The sequence below is a fragment of the Calidris pugnax genome, unplaced genomic scaffold (genome assembly GCF_001431845.1).
Source record: "Calidris pugnax isolate Ruff unplaced genomic scaffold, ASM143184v1 scaffold56, whole genome shotgun sequence".
In the NCBI taxonomy this organism is placed as follows: Eukaryota; Metazoa; Chordata; class Aves; order Charadriiformes; family Scolopacidae; genus Calidris; species Calidris pugnax.
Genome location: NW_015090839.1, coordinates 11,132,439 through 11,156,245, shown reverse-complemented (window position 1 = coordinate 11,156,245; position 23,807 = coordinate 11,132,439). Strand labels below are relative to the sequence as shown.

Genomic DNA, 23,807 nt, shown 5'->3' with positions numbered 1-23,807 from the left:
TGACTTGATTAGACAGACAAAAGACTTGGCTTATATATTCAGGACAGGCTATTTCAGAATTAAAGAGGGTAAAAGGAGCAGAGAAGCTACTTTATTCATTGGAAGCTTTGTCCAGGGAGTAAAAACTGGAAGTAAAATAGAGTATTTTAGAGCAGTACTTTGGCAGGTAGACATTTTTAGTATGTGATATTTCAAAATCTGGAAAACATTTCTTGGTGCTGTTACATATTTTAGAGATTCCCTCTGTTGACAGTGGTTTTTTGATACTTTTATATGTGGTTGGATGGTTTTGTTGGCATCTGTAAATTCCAGAATTATTTCTGCTGTCAACAGCAGAATCACAATACTAGTGCCTTAAGGCTGCTTTTCTTTTTTTCTCTTTTCTTTTCTTTTCTTTTCTTTTCTTTTCTTTTCTTTTCTTTTCTTTTCTTTTCTTTTCTTTTCTTTTCTTTTCTTTTCTTTTCTTTATTAGACACGAAAACAGCAGACCACTTTCAGGCAAACAAACTGACTGATTTTTTCCAGAAATTACCCGGTTTCACAATAGGTCTTCAATAATTATTACAAATATTTCTTGTTACTCTTCCAGAAATGTGTTGCAGATTTGTATTCGAATCAAGTGTCTCCACTGGATATAATCAATGATTCTTCTAGAATTAACCAACTAAACGAATTTGCAAAGAACCCTGGTGACTAAATCTGGGAACTTGGAGTAGAAATGGGATCATATGGGTAAGAAGTGTGAGACTGAGTAACAATAAAAAAAAGCAATGGGGTAAGAGTTCTGTGTGATTGGAAAGTGAAAGAGGAGAAAGTGAAATGGGTTAGTAAAAGGACTGGTGTCAGCTGACCTGCAGAACTCTGAAATCATCAGAGACTGAGTAAGTTGAACACTGAGGTGGGGCAGGAAAGATTATGCCAAGAAAGGAGTGACAATGTAAGACAAACTGCAATGAGGAAACTTTGGGAGGCTTGATAAAGAAACAGTATTAAAGAGAGAGGACTATGAAGACCAGAGCAAGGACAAAAGAAAATTAGTTTGTATGGAGAAATTAAGTCAACACAGATATTACCAACCTATTACTTATTGTTACATTGTTGTTTAAAAGCACAAAATGCAGTTCTCTTTGAATCTTCATTCTTTCCAGTTTCATGGTTAGGAAAAAAAAAATACAAAATTACTTTAAAAATAATTACATTAAAAGGATCGTAGGGCTGCAAGCTCAAATGCCCAGATCTAGTCTATATTATGGCTTTTACCAGTCAAACTTATCTGGAGTTTCCATTCCCCACTCCCCCAAACCAAAATATTGTTATATTTCCTTTGACTAGATGGTGCTGTTCTGCTTTTTCCACAGGAAAAAACTCAGCCAGTTGAACAGGGTATCATATGGATTGGTTAAAATAAACCTTAAAATATATAAAACAACTTATCTCATTAAAATATAATTTCTTCAGGCCTACAAAAAATGACATGAAATATGAACTCATATACTTAGTGCTTCTATATTCTCGAAGCTAAATGTGTTTTCCTAATCATTTACACCTAAATTAAAATATTAAATTGAAATAAAGTAAAAGTAATATATCAGAGGAATGGACTCCAGAAGACTCCAAATTAGACAAAATGACAGTAATTTGTACTAAATTTTTTCAAACTTCTTATTTAAGAATAAGAATACAGTTCTCACCAATACAGTTATATTATGTAAGAACTTTTAAAATTATTTCTAAGTATGCAAGTGTTTTAAAGCTCTTTATACTGCTTTCCTACAGATTTACTATGGTTGTTGCTGGTGCATTAAATATATTTAATCAACTTTATTAGCATAAAACTTAAAAAAATTGACACCAGTTTAAGCGAGTTCAAAACATCTTAATATGATTAAAAAATAATAATAAACTAGTTGAAACAATTGCTTCACCACTCTGCAATAAAATGAAATAATTCATGAAGTTAGTATTTTTAATGTGTATTAATACATTATATATATATGATATTCTAAGTGCAATTTTAATATTCATTTTTATGACTCATTTCTTTTCCAAAAAGGTCAATTTTAAGTTAGTCTAATTTATAAATAGCTAAAAAGTCTAATGTTAGACTTATGTAGGTAATCTATTGGCCTGGGTTCTTCACCTAATTCAGCTTTAAAGGTCTGCTTTAAATCTTTAAATATGATTTGCTTCATCTGCAAAAGATTTGTCTAAGCACAGACCTAGAAGGAATTAAAAGGAAAAAGGCATGATACCATATGTGTGGAAGTGGAAGAGCAGTGAACAAATAACAAGAATAGACACACACAAGACATTGTCTCAGATATGTAGAATGAAATACTTGATGCTAGAAGTGAGGTTTAATTAGGCTGTAACTTTTAACAATTTAAGTCAGCTGGGAACTGCCCTGCAGTAACTCAGACCACAAGGGTAATCATTACTTACTTTTCCACTTACTGGACAGCTGCTGCCAGTATTCACTTCACAGTTAGTCCAGCCAATTTCTAGGACCTCACATATAAGAAAGGCTACTGAAAGCTCTTCTTTAGATATGCCCTTTCTTTTCATCTGCTTTAACTATTCAAACTGTCAAGATGTGACAATACATGCAGCGCCCTAACCCACTCCACTAAGTTGTGGCTACAGGGAGGGTAAAAACACCTACTATTTGCATTCTGGCAGCTCGGGAAATACTCTATTCCACTTCCAAAGAAAGTGAAGGTACAGTGCCCATACAATAGTAATTTGTAATTAGTATAGTAATTATTAGTAACACTAATTGCAATAATAATTGTATAGTAGTCAGAAAGGGCTCAGTCTGATGGGGAAGGTTTATGCTGCCTTTTCCTTGGGCTCAAGAGATTCAAAACTGAACAATACTGAATAGAAAATAAATATGTGATAGTTAGGCCCTTACTCCTTGACAGTTTTGCTAAATATTCTATTCTTATTATTTGAGGGGGCAGAATAATGGCTGCATAGTGCCTAAATAAGCCACTATACTGAGAATCAAAGACGGTGATACTGTTCATAGGATCTCTTTCTATCTCCATTCATTTCTGCTGGTACAAAAGCCTATGAGATGCTTGAAATTCAACATCCGTAGTAAACTATACATAAGAGAAGTTAAGTTTGAAAGAATAAAGGAAATCAAAATTATCTTGTTTTCTAGTTCTCATCAAAATGTATTAATCTGTAGTATATATTAAGTAAAGGTTGAAAAAATTGTTTTAATAGGTTTATGAGTAGAATCCTAAAATGGAGGTTAGCAATTTTTGTATATACCCTGAGTCAGGAAATTAATCTGCAGGAGTGTTCAAAATAAATAAATAAATCCTTAATCTCCAGTGTTTTAAAACTACAGTGGTCTCTCTAAGATGTGATAAAGCAAAATAGTAGCCTGTGAAATGTCTAAAAATTATTAAAAAATTGATCTACAAATTTCTTATCTCGTAGGGCAGAACATAAATACTATAACAGATTTACCTGCTACCTTCCTGAAAGAAGGATCAGATTATAAGTATCTGTATAGAGCACAAAGTTTGTTATTTAAAAGCCTTCAATGGGTAAATCTCATCGTATTTTTGCTTTCTCTTTGTCACTGTAGAGAATGGCTTCTTTTCTCCCTCCCAGGAGGGATTTTTCTCTCTCCCTTTCTATTAAAACAACTAAAACTTGAATCACTGAAACTGTGAAAGAAGAAAAAGAAATAGAAGCTAAGAAAAGTAAAAAGTTTGAAAGCAACTGGAAATTGACAAATAAGTGTCAGAGCAAAAATGATGGCAGTTTGCCAACCAGCTGCGAAAACTAATTCAGCTTTAGATAAAGAGATTTTAAAGGGGAAAAGGACAAGCAAACTTCAGAAAAAGAAAGAATAAAGGAGCAAAGAATAAATCCTTAGAGCTGTGTTAAAGAAGAAACATAGGCAGTGCTTTGTTGTTTTAACTGCAGAACTGCAAGAGGGGCTTTTCATTGAGACTTTGAATAGCACCAAAGAAACAGCCAGAATAAAGTGGAAGCACTAAAGGTTTCCTTAATGCAGTAGCTTATAGACCAGCCCTCAAAAAGGGATTTAAAGATTAGCTTTTCTAGACAAACAGAAATTATTAATGACAGTAAGTGTTTTCTTCACCAGTCTACCTATGGACATAAAAATAACTGTTACACACAGTTCTGTGTACAAATTCACAGCAAGAAGTGGCTGAGATTGTTAAACAAAGAAACAGCTGATAAAGGAAATGAAATAATTGAAAAATTCAGTGGAACCCACCTTTCCCTTGAAAAGAAAAATATTTTAGTGAGTCAGTATGTAATCTTCAAGAATACAATAATACAATTTTATTTTGTAAGTACATCATGTTTTTTATTTTATGGTCAGAGAACACGTAAGTGGTGAGTGCTGTCTGGTCTTAACAGCAGACTAAAATAGCAAGCTGCTATATAAAATAACATGAAGGGAGTTGGTCACAGGCTTTTCCTCTCATCTGTCACTAGGCCTTTTAATCAGCCTGTGAATAGGAAGTCAGCATGACGTAAAGCTGCTGGTTATTATGCAGAGATCTAATGACTGCACGTACTCTGCCCAATTACAGCATTTTCAGAAGTTCCCTTAGGACAACATCTCCTGACCATTCAGACTATACAGAGCTTACTGGTCCTCTCCGGGTTCCCTGAAAATACCACCTCTGAGCTCACAAGAGGATTCCCCGAGAGTGCCAGGCTCTGACCTCACATATGCCCTCTGGATGAACCACATCCTTTCACCTCCATTATGCACAGTTTCACGCTGCTGCCTGAAATTCCCAGAGCAGCATAGCATGACAGTCCAGCTTTCATCCTTCACGGGCAGAAGGCACAAGCTCTCTCACATTACAGCAGGCACCTTAGGTACGTGAAAGATCTGGCATGAAGAAGACAAAGAGTTTTGGCTTGCATCAAGCAAAAAGCCTTGACATTTACAACTGCCATAAAACTCAGGGAGAGTCCACCTAGTACGTTTAAAATATTTCTTAAATATTCTTTCAGAGAGGGATTGATGAAGGGGAAATAGCACACCAAAGTATATTTTGCAATGTTATGGAGAAAAATAGGAATAGTGTTCTATTTTACTGTGAAGTTAAAGCTCAGAATTTCAATGGATCATTCAAATAGAAAAAATGCTTCTGCAAATAAATGACATTTTCATTGTGAGCTATAGTATTGTTATCAGCACAGATTAGTAAAACGTGAAATAAGGAAGCAACAAGGAGATACTCTGTTTGTACTTAGTCACAAACAGACTATAGATATGTCATCATTAGTTGACATTTCAATTGTGAAAGTTTCTCATTTCCTGCAAGCTTAGGCAAATGGGGGATTTAAGCTATATTTTATTTTTTTATGGCTACATTTTACGGCAGTCAGCTGTTTCAGATTGACAATAAAATTCCTAATGATCGTTGTTTGTTCTTTTGGGAAGTTTCTTTGAAAGTTTTTTTATCAGCTTAATAGTTGTTCTGCTACTCACCAGTGTTGAAGGCTATACTTTCAGTGAGGTATAACAAACAAGGATTTTACCTTTGTGTCTTCCGTGGCCTATAAGGCCCCAAACTTTGTCACCATCCTTATTTTTATTGTTTTTCCTCATTCCTAATTTTTCACCATGTATTTGTGCCAATGCTTAATATTAGATAACTTAATATGGCTTTTCTGAATTGGAGGTGCTTTAATTAATTGTCTGGTTTTTTATGACTATTTTTCTCATTGGAGATACATATATATATAAGCTACGTATGTCCTTTGAATTTGTCCCAGTTGCGTGTGAGGCATACCCAATGACAAACTGCAAGAGAAGGAAAATTATTGAAAAATATAGCACTTTTAATTCACATCCTCCTTACAATATGGAATTTTCCTGCAAAGTCTTTTTAATAATAATGAAAAACCAACAAAACAAACCAAAACAAAGAACTTGTCTCACAGGTTTCAAATAGCATTATCCCCATTGGTATCAATGGGTCCATCAGAATGTCTTCCAAGCTATTATCTATCATCTGTGATCGGCAGGGAAAATTCCTTGTGTTAAAGACAATATTTATATAGTATTGAGAGCATTGATAGTGCTTGATAACAGAAAGGGCTTTTATGATCATATACTCTAGTTTTTAAATCCTGTTATTTGAAATTTGGATTGTAAAGATGTTGCTAGCAACTAAGTGAGAATTTGTGAGTCATGAAAAAATAACTGAAAGGCATCTGTTACAGCTTTCTGTCCTGTTTTTCTAGATATTTAATAATAATTGCTGGAAGGGACAAAGGAAGCCTGTCATTCCCAATGCTTAATCAGACAAATACCTTCACTGACATTAAGGAAGTTACTGATGTGAACAAGAATTTGTGGACTCAAGACCTCAACCTGGCAATGACTGAACTGAACGACAGGAAGAGAAACAGCTGGAGATGTGGCTGCCATTGTGTATGTCAAGTCCAAATCATGTTACATGGATACTAGGGGTGTTACCTGCAAGCCTGGTATCTCCCAAAAACATAAAAACACATTTATAGCATATACATCAGGTATCCTACATTCTTTTTTAATATGAATGTCCATGCACGAATGACTACTGTACTGCTTCTGGACTGTTGATTGAAAAATAACATGTAATATAGCTATACTATTGTACCTGTATTGCTGATAAAATCAGACTAACAGCTAAGAGAATTTTTTTTTTTTTATTTGTCAGATCATAAAATGTAAATGTTAATTTTGCCTTCAACACTATCTAATTAGTAACTTCCTATTCAAAAACTTTTTTTTATTGGCTTGACTTGCACTGCGTTTTTTTATAAAGTGTTATATGAAATGATTTTTTTTATCATTCTTTTAAACTTCATTATCTTTTTGATGACACAGTAATTTTATTTTGTATTTTTTAATCTCCTTTTAGCCAACTTTTTCACTTTGATTTTTCTCTACAGCAGTCCATGCTTTTTTGTTTTGATAACTTTTAATGGTAATTAACTTTTTCAGAAGGGCACCCTAGTACTTTTAGATGAGTTGTGTTTGCCGTCTCAAAAGAATTTTTAAAAGCTGGCCCTCTCTACCTCCCATAAAAATAATAAAGCTATCCCTCTGGGATATAGCTAAGATCCTAGAAGGTGAAAAGATTAGCAAGAAACTGAAATACAAATAGTTTGCAGCCATGTCAGGTAGCTTTGATAATTTTTGCAATCTATACTAGAGAGTGATCATTTCCACAACTCCAAGAGCGAGCTCAGGTGCTTTAAAGATTGGCTTACTCTTGGAAGTACATTTTTCCTCTAGCTGAAAAGTACAGAAATCACTGTGTGTAAGACAAGCATCTTGATAAGACTCTATAAAATTTTTGTCTCCTTGTGAAACAGTTTGATAAGCTTTTACAATATTTTGCAAAAGTTTTTGCTGAGTTTTTATTCATAGCCTGATGTGTCTCAAAATTGGAGGAAGATAATATTGTACCCTTTTTTGGATACTTGATGTCTAGCATTAGGGTTTAAGGTTTCTGTATCATGGAGAAATTTTCAAATAATATCCCCTCAGAAGATTTTTCTTCTTGTATACTTCAGCTTTGAAAGGTTTAAAAAGGAGTGGGTGGTAAGGGTCTTAGGGGTATTTGGTAATAAACCAAACAAAAGGTAGCAGAGGCACATGAATTATGCAGGTTTACTGGAAGTGCAGAACTAGAAAACTCTTATAGAAAAGTTTTTTAAAAATTACTTACTGTGAGCATAGTAAAATTGCACTTACCAGTTTTCCTGAATAATACAACAGTTGAAAAACAAAGGTGGTACATTTTTGACCAAAAACCATTCATCTTTCTTTTTTACATGGCAACTTTTCAAATAATTGAAAACTTGGTTCCTTTTCAGTTATTTTAAGGAACTAAATCAATTGAAAATATCACCAATAAGTTCACAACTTGCATTTAAGACAATCCATGCCAGCATAACACTGCAATACTAAAACTTTTTTTTATCCTAGTCTGCATCATTATTTGCAAACCACTAAGTGCAGAGAGCTGAAGACAAAGCAGCTGTAGGAATAAAGAATTTATTTTTGATTGTACTTGGGTTTTGGTAACATACCTTACCTGCATCAGAGGCTTCAGTTAATAATCATTCATTTCGTTTTTCTACCCAGTCTTGCTGTTTTGTTTCCTCTTTTATGCTTCATGGAGGGTAGACTCCTGCCAGTGTTCTACCATTCCAGCAACGTGTGCAATATCTGAGCATAAAAATACGTAATAGAAATACTGCTTGTCCAAGCTAAAGTTATTGATTTGTTTCTTTCACACACTTAATACAGTTTAATATGTTTTTGTCTCTCAAGATTTTTCTTTAGCACCTCAGCCATTAAGGTTGTCTGGCTTCTTAATGGTTTTCAAAATTCTTTGGCCATCAATAGGATAAAGGATTCATTTTTTAAAACTGTCTGAAGGTCACTTTTGTCAACTAAGCAAAATACTTTTGATAAAATTAACTCTTTCAGATAATTATAATAGGTTTGTAATTGTAACAGTTTAGAGCTGAACATGCTGAAAATGTTCATAAAATCCACATCGCTACTGGGAAGTGCTATAAGAGGCATCCGGTCTTCTTTTTTAGAATGTTTCTATTCAGTGGTACACACAAATTGTCCACTGTGCCCCTTTGGTATTTGAAGTAGGAGCCTAAAGCCTACCGACATTATGCTCCAAAATCTTATAGTGCCTTATGATCTCTGCTTTTTGTCCTTGCTGATCAGTATCTTCCGTGAATAGATGTAGATGCAAAGTAATAGCAAACTAACTCATGCCTGAAGTATAGTTATTATACTACCAATTAATATGTATTTTTTCCCAACATTAAAGTATATTAACAATTCCAACAATTCCAATGATCACTTTTTTTCCTTAAAGAAGTAATTTGATAGCCATGAATTAGTAAAGAGATTTCTGTCTAGGTGTCAAGGTGTAGTACAGGCTGGCCGCTTGCTGGGAGCCAGTCTGTCAGGGTAGAGCCTGGCAACCAGGGCCCATCCCACCCCCAAGGCAGGAGCAGGACAGCAGGGTGACACCAGGGCAGCCCCAGCCCCTGGTATGGGGCACCTCCTTGGGGATGGGGACTGGCCAAGGATGGGCTGGGACATTGGCCTGCAGGTTGGCTCGGCTCGGCAGGGCCCATGGCTGGGCAGGGCAGAGCTGTTGGGAGCTGGAGACAGGCCCTGCTGCGAAATCTCTGCACAGGCTGACAGCCCCAGGGGCCTGACGTGGGGTCCTGGGCCATGGACAGTTTGGGGGAAGTTCCACCCTGGGTCCCCCCATAGGTCCTGGGGTTTGATCAGAGACAAGCAGGGCTGTGAGTGCCCTCAGAGCCGTGATCACAGGGGTGCTATGCTCCTTATTCTGTTTTTGTTCCTTCAAGTAAAATGGCATCTACAGTAATTGCATAGATGGTCTTAATTGAAAACCTCGTCTAAGAGGTTGCAAATCTTATGTAATCCTTATGTAGATAGATCTCTTCACACGATTTTACTCCCTTCACAGGATTTATTTGTCAAGAACTAATTTGTTATGTAGATGTTGTTTTATCCTTAATTATTTACTAAAGGAGTCCCTTTTAATAAATAATCTTTAGACCTGAACACTTAAAAAATCAAAATACAATCTATATTTCAAGTACCAGACACAAAAAGAAGTATCCTTGGGCAACAGGATTTGTCCATGCAGAGTAAACAAATTATTTTTAATAGGTACATACGGTTCTTCAATTTGATAGCTGCTTTTGCCCATGTTGCCTGTGCCTTGTGATTCATTGAGGTCTAAGAAATTGCTCCCAGAACATCTGATATAGTGTTTTTTATCCAATTAAGTCAATAATCACAAGGATTTGGAGTTCTCCACTAATACAGTATAGTTCAAAATTGGTTGATACTAACCTGTCAGCTCAAGTGGATTAATAGCTGGACGTCATTAGCAGATTGTGTGAACACTCCTAATCCATTTTAGGATTAAGCCAGACAGGTTAGTTTAAATCATCTTAGTGGGGTTTAAATTAGCCAAGACTCAGGCTATGTACCAGTATGAAGATATACACATATATCTTTTTCATCTATATTTGTTTCAGCAATTTCACATGCATTAGTCAGCATCTCTCTTCTGAGAATAAGCACCCTCTTGGGCCTGTCAGCTGAGCTGTTCGTGTGGTTGCTCCTGCACCTACTGTCGTCAAAGTGAGCTGAGTTATCAAAGCTCCATTATTAGTTCTGAAAAATACATTACAGGGAAGGTATAATAAAGTTTATACGAGAAGTTATAATTCAAAATAATAATTCATTATTTGATCTATATCCTATTTCTTCCTGGCATCAAAGTAATTATGTTTGATAGAATGAAACTGCATTTAAGTGTTACAAACTATAGGGAGAGGAGATCCACTGAGGAGACATCTCAAGAAATAACAGTTTGAGGCTGAGGTCTAGCTATCTTCCTCAGTTTTACACCTAAGGCAGGAATGAGTGATTACTTTTCACAAATCATTCATCGAGACCCATCATTTCATCATTTGAATATCTGCCTTTTAGCGCTTAACAGAATTCAGCATAAGAGAGCAAGGTCACTAAAAATGCTAAATTATTAATACAGCACCTAGATTTCATAATAGTTGATTGTTTTAGAGCAGCAGCATTGAATGGGTCGAGGAGAGGCATGGAGGGAGAGGAAGAATGACCCAGGAATGTCAGTCTATTCCATGGACTGATACGAATCGCTGTCCTTCAATTACAACTTGCTGTTGCTAAATGTAGTTGCTGCTTTACTAGTATTACTGGAAAGTGATTCTTGGGCAATGAACTCTTTTGCATTACATGTACATACACTGAAACTTGGGACTACATCTGCCTTTAAGAGGGGAGGAGTTTTTCTTACTGTTCATGGTTCTGGAGGCCAACCAAACACTGATGTAGACAAGGTGAGGCTCCCTCCATCACCAACCCATGTGGAAATACCCACTGCCACCATCACCAGGAGATCCAAAGCACCACGGAAGTGTGCTCAGAAGGAATTCCACAAGTGTCAGGTCTGCAAACATCACCTGTCCATTTTGCCCCTTTACAGAATCACAGAATCGTAGTGGTTGGAAGGGACCTCAGAGATCATCGAGTCCAACCACAAAAGTGAGGAAAGGAATTTTATACACTTTTAGTAGCCCAGCTGAGTTCTACCAAGGGAGAATTTAAATCTCTTTCCCTCTAATAAAATATTTATGCAATTGTGTCAAGAGCTTTTCTGCTCCAGCTTTTCAATTCCACTGTATCTTCCTCCTCCTCTTTATTGTAACTGGAAATAAAGAATCAATGCAAAAATCTTCATGATTTATTTTGATTGTGTGTTGTTTGAAATTTAGAATATAAGTATAATAATTTTTAAGTTAACTTGCATATACAGAAGTATTTGATTTGTTTAAAAATTAAGACAAAAACCTTCATATCAGTGTCTCTGTCTTACTGTGTAGTTCTGCAGTACCTTCTTTGAATGAGTAGGTACGATGAGTTACATAGTAGTCAGTGTTACAATACAAAATTTCAGAGTGCAAGGCCTTGACACAAATGTTTGAGATGCTGTTCATGTTTTGTATTCTGTATCTTTTAGTGTTCTTTCTTGGAGCACTGAGACAGTGCTTGGAGCATTTAGAAAAGAAGTTCTTGGTAGTGAGGGAAAGCAGTACATACAGTATTGTTAGGATAAGGATTCTTTTTAGTTACTTCTGAGGAATATAACAAAGGCTACGCAAAAATAATGCTTCATTCTTACTGAGAGAAGCAAATTCAGAGTTAAGAGGTCAGACACTTTTATTACAACAGCAGTACATCTGGATCTGTTAAATAATCCAAGTGATGCTGCACTGAACATCACATTTACATTCTTTAAATGTGTTCAGTTCTTCAAGTTTTTCAGTACATAAAAACACTAAGGAAATTATGAAAAAGTCTGACACTAAAATGAATGTACAGTTTATTTATTTAAATGTTTTATATTTAATGTAAAAAGATGCTTGCAACATCTTTGTATATAGTTAAAATTTACACTAACATCACTGTGAGTTATTCAAGAATACAAAAAAAAGGAAACTTCTGCATTTTTACTGCGTCTTTTTAAGCAGTCCTCAAACAGTATGATCTATGTTAGTACTGAAGTATAATTATATTCCAGACAAGACACAGCATGGTTCGGAGCCCAGGTAATAATCCCTCCTCGATGGTTCCTTGTTCTGTGATGGGCCATCTTGTCTTACTCTGGACTATGTTTATAGTGAACCATAAGCCCTGAGGAGCATGGTGCTGAGACATCCCTATAGCTTTAGGCTAAGGCAGCAGAGTTCAACTTAGATTATTGGTTTGGGCATTTGGCCAACATTACTGGAGCTGCTGGCAACGGTATGAGGCAAAGAAATAAAGGGAGAAAGTAAGGAGGCTGTAATGAACCCTGGTGCTGGAGCAGAAGCTAGTGATAGCAAGGTGTGATTGGAAAACATGGAGATACACTACTTAGAAAATCCATAGTGTAGCAATTTAAAAAAAATTTGCATTTCATACAGCAAAATAATGTACCTATTTGCAGGCATGTATGCTTTCAGGGCTGCACACGCACACACAGCAAGAGATATGCTGCTGTATAAGCATTAATTTTGCAATTTTTTGAGTGTCTACAATATTAGGTGACATTCCAGCAATGTTTTAATACTGAATTCTCTGAAAAGCATGTTGGTAGATATTTTTGAGAGGAAAACAAATTAAAATCTATATTCTGAGCTCTGCCAGTTTGCCAAGCTGCTCAATTTTATTCAGGACATCTTAGGAACATATAAATAAAGGTAAAGTAGCAAAACATCCAAATGCTCGTCAGATTTAAGGAAACAACTCAAGTTGATCCCCATGGAAAGCAACTATTTAATTTAAGAATGCTTACTGGCATCAATGTTGGTTTTGCTGGTAGACAGTGAGTAAACAAGCTATAATGTTGTCTACAATATAAAAGTTATAAACTTAATGTCTTAGCTTGCCTCTGTCAAACTCAAGGGCAAAGCTCCAATTGACTTTACTGGAGCAGGGACTAAAAGTTCAAGCTAGCTTGAAAAATACTGCGAAGAGGCTCATTTTTGTTGTGAATGTGTGTTATATGCAACTTTTATCAACAAAAAAAGTTTCTAAGCATCTGTTATTTTACATTTTTACTTCACTGAGTGCAAGAGACTTTATTTCTACCACCAGCTAAATTACTCAGAATTTATTTCAGTAACTTTATTCTATTTGGCTTCACATTGTATTTTAGACTTTTAGCCCTAAATTGCAGATGTTTGCAATAGGTTATGCTTAAGAGAAAAGGAGGGTTTAAGACTAAGAGTTTCCCTTATTATGCCTGCTAAGCTACTTAACTGAATCCTCTTTCTCTTATAAATTGCCTTATCTGTTTGTTTAGTTTTTTCAAACCAGCATTTGTTGTGGGGCTTATAAAAATTTATTTTGAACCCTATGTATTGTGATATGTTGAATCAATGGTTTCTTTGAATTTTTTGTATATGTTAGTTCCTAAATTGCCGTATATCCAGGATTATATTGTTTTTGCAGTTGTAGGTTTGTCTGTATTAAAGCAGTTCTGAACTTATTATCACCTGTCCCAATTCTATTCCTTTTCTTTATCTGTACCCCCCCAAAAAAATTATATTTGTGGCTTTAAATCAAAAATAGAAGTATGAAAGTCCACATATAGCACAATCATAAATCCATGTCCTTAGGTGCTTATTCAGGTTTTTTTTTCTATGTTCTGTTTATCAACTAATAACTGATTATTTTTTTTTTAAATCCTCCCTTAGGAACTGTCTATTAAATTAATAACTAATTTAAGAATAACATTCAGTCAAATCACAGTGCTTTAAAAATGGTACTTTAAAAAAAACCTTACTTTCCATTTTGAAAAATGCAGATTACCAGTCATCTGTTTTGCCTCAATGGAAACCTAAAATGGGAGTGTTCCTAAAACCTTGAAAGCCTCATGAAATAACACAAAAAGTTTTGTTTATTCCATTTACCTGAGAAACTAAATCTTTCACTTCTCACATATCCAAAATGTGCATTAATACGCATGGAAACCTGTGATCTGTGGATGTGCTTGATGTGCACCTTTATTTTGAATATGAGGGTTAACTGTATGTCTTAAAAAGTGCCTGACACAGTATTTGTCACTCGAAAACAGAAATAAAACAGCTGTGTACTATAATTTGTAACACAGAACAAATTGTTATGGGCATTGCTATATGTCCCTTGAAGAGGCCTAGAGTATGTTAAACTAAGAGACCCATGATTTTTTTTATATTGCTTTTTAAGAAAGTATGGAAAAGGAAAGAAATCAAGTTTGGAAGCCGCAACTTTCTTTTTATCATCTCCTATAAGATAAAACGGGGTGCACTGGTAAACTAAGATAACTGACTGGTAGAGAATCTAGGAAACAAAACTTTAACTACAAACAAGAAAACTAGGAGATGTAGGAGACAGGAGCCAGAATAATAAAGTATGCAGAACATGGAAGGACAAGAACAGGCTGCTGGATCAGCTAGTAAATGAGGCCTTGAAATATGACTTCACTCATACTTTCTTAACTTAAGCAATGACATATGATACTTTTCTTGGGGAAAAAGAAAAGGACTGGAACAATATCTAGGGGGCCCTCAGTTATGAGCACACAATCTAATCTGGGCAAAGATCAACACAATATATTGTTGCTGGCAGGAAGATTGTTGCTCAGCAGGATGCTTACAGCATCTGACTTAGTGAGATACTCTAGTTCTGACTTAGATGCTCTGAACAGCCCTCTGAATGACCATATATTCCTCCATTGACTAAATAAGGAGCCCAGGGAGACAACCTTTATACTTGTCAGAAAAAAATATGGAAAAGGAAAAAAATAAGTTACAATTTTTTTGCAAACTCTGTACCTCACTTTCCCCTCAGAGGTTCAGTTCTTTTCTTTCTTCCTTCACTCCAGCAGAGAGGCAGTGTGATACACCCTTATTTTTCATGGCACAGCAAGTGTTTCTTGATGAGTCAGTAAGGTTATACAGACTAGCACATTCAAAGGATGAGAGTCCAGTTATTGCCAGTCCACTTCCTTAACCAAGTTTGCAGTGGAAATATAACAGCTCTGCGGGATCTACTTTTCCTTCTCGTACTAAAACTTGTATAAGAACAGCTTCTGCCAGGGGATAGATATAATGCAGACTACATAGTAGGAGCAGAAGTATTAAAAAGCTAATGCTTTTTAGTTTTATTTGCTTTAGAATTTTGCCAGCATTGCTGTTGACATACTAAATAATTTTGTCTGTGTTTGAATTTTCATTTCTTTTAGAACGTGATTAAAGAGAAAGGAAAAATTAGTACCCTTTTACATTGCTGGTATTTAGACTATTCAGTGTTTTATGTATCTATTGTACTAGACTAAAATATGTTACAGTTTGATTCAGTTTAGGAAATGCAAGGGTAGGCAGATTCTTATTTTTAACTTAATGAATATCTCAACATTTGGCATTGTAAAGTGTTCTTAAGTAATATGTATACTTCAAAAGAGGGTGGAATAGCATTTAAATACATTCCAACCATAGAAGTATTATGTTTTCTATATAGGAGTTTTGCATCTTAAAAAAAACCAAACCAATTCTTAGAATACCTGCAAATGCTTTATGTAATATAATATGTAAATAAATATGTAATATTTTTCTGTTTTTTGAGATATTTCTCAACCTGTACAGCTCTGGACATTTGTATTAGTTCTTGCTTAAAAGTTGCAGAAATCTGCATTGTTTCATAGTTACAGTAACCACCAGAAATAAGCCTTGTCTTATAAGGGACACAACATTTAGAAGGAGGATTTTACAATTTTCCAACGATTTATAGATTTAGTGATGCCAGACACACAAATATTAATCTGAAATATAGGCTTATAGGCTCATTTAGCTATTTATATTTGCTGTCAGAGAGACAAAAAAAGTGTATAAATCTGCATCTGGGGCCTACCACATTTTTTTTTTTTGCATCTGCCACCATGTCCAGTGCTATTTTAACCAGTCCTGGCCTGGGTACTGGTAATAGAGACTGAATGAAGATAAGATCCCCTAGAGACTTTCAGTAGTTTAGTAGTATTGTAGGTAGACTTCCATGTTGATGCTGAGCTCTTCTAAAGTAGCACCCACAAATACATGATGCTTAATTCTGGAAGACAACAATTTGTCCTTTCTCATTCATGTTTTCACCACCTTTCACCTGGCCTGGAGAGTTACAGTGTATTTGGAAAATTTTAACTTCAGTGAATGCCTGAAGCGGTATAATTTTCCATACCCTCAATTTTATTTCCTGCTGTATTGCAGGGCCTGACCACCCTGAATTTCCACACTGCACACTTGATAGTTTGTTCCTGGGTCTTCTTCCTTCTTCACATGAAAATATTTAGATCACAGGGCACTACCTGAGGTTCTAAGGTCAAAGCCAGCTGCCAAGTAGTGTGGTTACAATGATGAAAACAGGGTGAACACAAACAGTCCTTGCATTGTGGCAAGAGGGGCACAGTTTATTTTCCTGGGGGTGATCCACAAAGACAATATGAAGCCTACCTTCTTTCCCAGCACTGAGTTTACACAGATTTCAAAATCAAGGATGAATATATGAAAAAGAGAGCTTGGAGTTTTCAACATCTATGCCACGCTGTGACACTCTTCATTTTTACCACAGAGTAAGTATATCTCTGTGGGAGGGATCTGGATTAAGGTATTATTTCTTCAGAGGACCCTCAACATAGTCCAGCTCAACTGCAAGGTGCACCGCAGTCGCTATTTTCCAACTAAGGTAAAGTAACTTACATAAAGAAAAAAAAAAAAGAAACAAGACACTCTTTTCATAGACAAGGGAATCAGAAAACTAACAGGAAAAGTGTCTCGTCTTGTTTCCTACTACCCTACTGGAAGAAGCTCACAGTGATTCCTTTGATATGTAAATATCTATGTAAAATAGAATAGTCTTAACATACTGTGCTCTTTGATAAATAAAAAACTCGTAGAAAACCACACAGCTTGAATAATACTTTGGAAATTTGTCTGAAAATCACTATATGCTTGCAAGAAACAGTGTATACTTGGTAAGTGTTCCTGTAGTCAATTAAAGATTCCAAAATAGCTTTCACACCACCCAGGATCAAATCTGAAGTTTGGATTTATCCTAAGGCATTATAATTCTTCAAAACTGTAAACCCCAGTTTATTCCTCACAAACATTTAAAGACAAACATACAAAAAAAAAAAAAAAAAAAAAAAAAAAAAAAAAAAAAGAGAGCGAGAGAGAGCAATGGTGAGATTAAGACAACACTGGTAGGCAATTATACAGAAAACATTTTTTTTCCCTTGAAACTACATAAATTACTTGTCGTTTGGCATACACTGTTTCAAGTGTTATTTAATTAAAATAAATGAGAAACATTCAAGTTAAATTTAGCATAACAAATTGCATTAGCCTCATGACATGATAAGAACATATATTACTATTTCCAACACTTTTTCCAGTGGATTTATTCTATTTTGTGAACATTATGGGTGTTCTTCACATTCCTTTCCTAATATATCTCATTGCTATTGAAATCCTTTACAGATAAAAGAGAACATTTGGACAAACATATTGTGTTATGCTGTCTCTATAACCATATTTTGCTTTCTGAAGCGCATACATGCAAGACATTGTAAGATTTATAACTTTGGAGAGATTTTGTATATTTTGACTGGTCACAATTAAAATATGTTTATATCTTCTGATTCTAGGAAAGTGTGATCTATATTCAGCATAAGAATAAAGGAAGAAAAACATCCATTAGTTATCATTATAAGAGGAATTTGTCTGGATTACAAATCAGATTTTTATTCATAGATGCAGGACATGCTTTTGAAAAATTATTACAAAATCTTCTCAGCCGCAGGTTTTTTTTTTCCTTATACTTTTATCTGTCCCACTAGATGAATATAAAAATTTCTTAGTATACTTATGAAAGTAAAATGCACTTGCTTAAAAAAAATAAAAACCTGTCAAATACAGAATTTAAGGTAACTTCAATAGAGATTACTTGTGTTTCAACTCTGGCATCACAAATCTGCATTTCCTGTTTATTTTTAATTAATAATATTCCTAACTGTACTAGTAAAAAGAAGTTATTTCCCTTTTTAAGGTATTTTTTTGAAATTTGGTCTGTGAAAAATGAATACACTAGCTTAAAAGAAAAAGCAGCAGTAGAATCGTGTATTTTAACTTATATATTTGATAAAAGTCAATTTAGTAGAGAAAAAACATTGCTGAAAATTCATCATTGTTTTTAAAATAGATAAGAGTGATTACTCAATAATGACAGAAAAGTATTTGTTTTGGATTTAAATTTGATTTTTTAGGGCAAGATGAACTATATGGTATGCAAACCATGCCTAAACATCAATAAATGTATTGCATAATATCGTATGCTGTACAAGTTGCTTTGCATTTAGTAATTATAATATAGATCTTAACGTCTTCAAATGGCTTAAGATTTCTAGATAACACACCAAGAGGTGGATGCTTTCACTGGCTAGGATGCTGTTATCTACAGAGGCTTTAAAGATAGCTTTCTCTACCCACTGTCTACAAAGAGAATTTGGGTAATTTAGTCCAGAAGAACTAATTCAGCTGCTGCCTAAAATTTAGGCAAATGGTAGGAACCTGAATATGCCTCCTAATAAGTAAAAGAGGTCACTTAGCAGCCCAATTCTTAAAAAAACCAAACCAAACAAACAAACCCCCCAAACAAAACAACCAAAAAAAAAACCCAAACCCAACCAACCAAAAAAAAAAAAAAAAAAAGGCTGGGTACGCAGGGGAAACTTCCTCAGATTTCACAGATGAAGACAGAGAGTTGCTTCCCCACCAAACAAAAAAAAAAAAAAAAAAAACAAAACCAAACCAAAATAAAATATCTTTGACACTGTAGAACAGTCAGGTAAGGGTTGCCTGCTGTACTGTGCTAGACGAGAAGGTCAATTAAGCAAAAATCTTTTGGCCACACTGTAAGCCCGGAGTAACTGCTTTCCTTGAATCCTGAAAACATCCATAAAAGTTTCATGTCCCTAGTAAAATGTTGCAACCTGTTACATGAAACCTGTACATGCCTGCCATTCCTCTAGCATGTGACAACACTGGAAAACCAGGTGTCTCCAAGCACAATATGCAAAATTATGGCTAACAGGAAAGCAGAGAGAAACACATCGGCAAAGTGAATTAATACGTAACAAGAATAACTATATCCTATAGACCTACCAAAACTGCTATTACAATTACTGAAAAAATTACAATTACTTAGAAAAAAAGTGGGTGTCAACAAGCAACAGGGGCCTAGGTGATAAAGAGAAAGCTGCGTTTTTTGGGGGGTTTTATTTGGTATTTAGAAAGGTAATGAGGTGGTTTCAAATGCAAATATTGTAAGACAAGAAAAATTCTTTTGTCTCAAAAATGCAATGCATGTAAACATCTAAATATCTGTTGAGTAACATATCTAAAATGCTAGTTTGTTTGCTAATAAATATCTGACAGTTCAGAAATCAGTTTCAACCATTTCTTTTGGTTTTTAGAATGATTGTAAATATTGATGTTATACCCCTGTGGATCTCTTGTAAAAGAATCCAGTTATTTGAACAGTTTTTCATCTGGGAAATCCACTTATTTGTGGAATTGCTTTATTAAAGTTTTATGAATAGTTTGTTTCATTTGATTTCCAAGTTGCCACAGTCTAAATTTATAGCAAAGATGGTCGATTAAGAAGACAATCCTCGAAGATAAAATTTTCACGGTTATGTAAAGAACAGACAAAGGAAAACAAAGATTTGAAGTTGAAATGTCCAAGCTCACACAGTAAATGAAGTGATAGAGAAGGAGGAGGTTCATAGGAGTCCACCTGATTTGCAAACAAGCTGCATGTTCGTTAGGACATGCTATTTTTGATATTGGCTAAGTCATAGGAATTCCCAAACAACAGTATTGACTTTTTTTTTTTTTTTAGGGAAATAAATTAGGAAACAAAATTTTCACAGTGCAGCTGATCCTTTAGTGATCAGGAGAGTGATCAAACTGTGCACAACAAGAAAATATAGTATCTTAAAGTTCTGTCATTAAAATTTCAGCATAAATTTTGAATATACAGAGAATATAGGCATTTTTTTTTGGCAATACTGATTTTCTAAAGAAATTAGCTCAATAAATTTCAATATATTTTTGAATATTTTAACTGGAACATTTGTGAAATCTGGGGTCGTTTTGGAAACTATTACCTTTCTGCAGCATTATGTTTACCTCTGAGATAAAGCACAGCTGAAAAAATCTTTACAGCTAGAAAAAGGATAGGTGCAGAAAACTAATGTGATATTTACACAGAAAATGTTCAACAAACACACAAAAAAACTTTCAGCAGAAATCTCCAAATAATATACCAATTTACTTTCAACAAAGATAAAACCTATGGCAGTGGTATTTTCAGTCTTAGACTCTTTTACCTACCATATAGTATTATTTACCTGAATTCATCAAAAGAATATAAAATAGAATAAATATAAACATTAAAATAAACTACAGTCAATAAAGTTCCTTAAAATTGTGATGTGGTAACTTTTAGGCCTAAAAATATTAACAAAGCTTCTATTACCACATTTGATTTCACACCTAATAAAATTATCAAAAATAATCCCCTGCTGCCCAGTCCTTGTCTTGATTATGAGACAGGACTCCTAACCAGCAAACCACTTACTGCAATAAAATTTTTCTCACAGGCACTCACTGTACCACCACAAGTAGGCAATCCACTTACTTACATGAGCGCAAAAGGCAACTTACATTGTCTTTTGAAGGCTGCTCTGAAGACTGAATTTCCACTCTGAACAAGACAGTAAGCCTCAGTGAGATCCACATACTTCTGAAGACATTCCTTGCTGCATGAAACCCATGTGCTCAAGTATGCCTATTGGCTCTGAATACACTGCCTAAGAAACAGCTTTTTGGGTTTAAGGTGAGCTTTCCAGAAGACACAGCAATACTGAAGATACACAGCTGCTCCAAAACTTCTGAAAGAACAGAACAGTTAGAATCCTTTCTCACCCAAACATAAGCCTCTCTCATTATGACCAGCTGGAGCACATGGAGCTCCACCTGGGGATGGATAGGGAGCCAAGTGAGAGCTTGTGTGTCAGTATTAAAGGGAGGACAGGGGATGTTACAGTGGGAATCTGCTATAGGCTACCTGACCAGGATGATCAAGCAGATGAGGCCCTCTATAGACAGATAGGAGCAGCCTCATGTTCACAAGCCCTGGGGGCTCATGGGGGACTTCAACCACCCCAATACCTGTTGGAGGGACAACACAGCAGGGCATAAGCAATCCAGGAGGTTCATGGAATGCATTGATAATAACTTCCTTCTCCCAAGACGTTGTGAATGCCCCATCCCTGGAGGTGTTAAAGGTCAGGTTGGATGGGGTTTTGAGTAACCTGGGCTAGTGGAAGTGGTCTCTGCCCATGACAGGAGGTTTGGAACTAGATGATCTTCAAGATTCTTTCCAACTCTAATGATTCCATGATTTTATTATGATCTGACACTTTACCGGCAAACTGATGGTGTAAGAGCTCCTCTCCTCACCTAGACGGCCATGGCTGTGTATGATTTTATCTTGCCATATCACTATTATTGCTTACATACTTGCTGTTCTAACCGTGGTGGTTTAAATGGAAAACATATTATGTTATGTGCAAGAATAGGAAGAATTTTGTCAGGGGGAAGTGCTTTCTGAGATCAACAGTCAGAAGAGTAACTTCTGCTCTGCAGTTAAATTCCTTATTGTCTTTCACCTAGAACATTTTGTTTTCAGTCATCTTGCTGCTGCTGATATTTATAATGTTTCCAGCCTTTCATTGTTGTCTTTCCTTTCACAGCTACTGCTTACATTGCACCCTGTAGATTCACTGTCTTTCCCTGATGATGTATAATGCTATATGTAGTTGTGATTATCACCTATATATACAAGTAATATAAACCCTTTCTTTTCTTTTCTTTTCTTTTTTTTTTTTAAATGCAGTAGCATTTGCACCATCTTCCAATTGTATGTACCACTTTTTCCTCCTTCAGAACCAAGCTGGCAATTCTCATCTTGAATAGCTTTAAAATTGCTCATAGCAATCAATGACAACTGAGGCATCACTAAAGAATTTCTTTTATCTCCAAGCTCCAATTTAGATCAGTCATTAAGCTTGAGTAAGCTTGAGCTGTCAGAACATTGTCCCTCATCACATGCTTTAAGCACAAAAAGTCAGCTTCAAAATCAAATTTGTTCTATCTCTTACTACATTTTGTAATGGTCTAGTATGAACAATAAACTTTACTGAAATAGTACTGTCAATCTTTAGAACTTGGATAACTACACAGGCTTTTTATCTAAGGAAGGCTGCTGTACCTCAAATATCATCCGCACTAAATCATTTCCTTGTATTTCTTCTTTCATGCTGTTTGATCTTGTTAGTGATGTATACTACATTGCTGTGTAGTACCCTTTTTATATAAGCATTTATTTTAAAAATATAAAATGAAGGTATAAATTGAAATATGAGAAGAAAGACAGATATGTAAGTAAATATCTGATATATCAAATATATAAAGACCCTTAGATATTCCTCTGCAATGTCTCCATACAAGCAGTCTTTGTTTCAGACAGGATTCAGTCTTAAAAGTGAGAATTTCAAACCTCTTCTTAGGCTATATTTCTGAATTTATACTGGAGTCCTTTTCAACTGTCTCTTAAAATAAATTGTGGCAGTTTTTTAATTCTTTATATTCACCTGAAATATTCTTTCATGAGCAGATTGAAGCCAAAGACAAAAATCTGTCTTGAACAGGATGTTTGGCTTTCTGTGCTATTCTAAGGAACTTCTCAATGTGATTGAGGGCATAATATGACACAATAACATACACTTCTCATTGAAGAGAGAAAATGAAAAGACAATTATAGGACATTCTGTAAGATAGTTTTCCCCACTCTTCAGTCTCCCACTAAGAATTTAGTTCATAAAACTGGCTGTGATTTATAAATCACATCAGAACACTCAATATTCTCTGGGAAAGAAGGATTTGAACGTACAGGTATTGATGATGAAGGTTTCTAGATTTCATCTTTGAACATATATACTTTAACTTTTCCATTTATCATTCCTTAAATTTCTTCTTTTTGTTTCTGTTTTGTTTTGTTCTGTCTTTTTAAATGGAGATATTGGTTGCAACAAGTTTCATCCTTTCTTAACAAGTGAAAAAGAAAAAAAACCATGGCATTCTATGTAAACCTAACTAGACACAGATATCTCTGATTAGCTGCTATTCATCTGTAGTTATATAAAGATGCATAAATAATAAGTGAGAGAACTGAACAACTTTCAGATGAATACATGTTGTTATATAAGTATGCTGAATACAGAGCTGCAAAATAAGACATTGGTTCTTAACTATATTGTCCGTAACCTAGTTCCAGTGACTGAATTGTTAATTCTTCAACTCTCAGCCATCCAATTGTCAATCATAAGGATATATCTCCTTAGGACATGTATGCAAATACTGTTTGACTAAAGCGCAGTGGTAGGAACAAACTTTATGATCAAAGCAAAAACAGACTAGTAGAAAGAAACAACACCAGATTTTTTAAGAAACCAGGGTAACACTGATTAGTCACTCTTTTATAA

General features: G+C 35.0%; 1 long non-coding RNA gene across 3 annotated transcripts in view; it reads left to right on the top strand.

Moving 5' to 3' along the window:
- The window catches only part of LOC106887912, a 68,488-nt gene that overhangs the window by 17,316 nt on the left and 27,365 nt on the right, over positions 1-23,807 (top strand). For 2 of the 3 annotated variants that reach the window (XR_001411992.1, XR_001411991.1), the window contains exons 2-3: positions 590-732; positions 6,262-6,552. This is a non-coding gene — a long non-coding RNA (uncharacterized LOC106887912). Of the gene's footprint in view, positions 1-589; positions 733-6,261; positions 13,657-23,807 lie in introns of those variants that run through there. The other variant, XR_001411990.1, reaches the window with a different exon arrangement.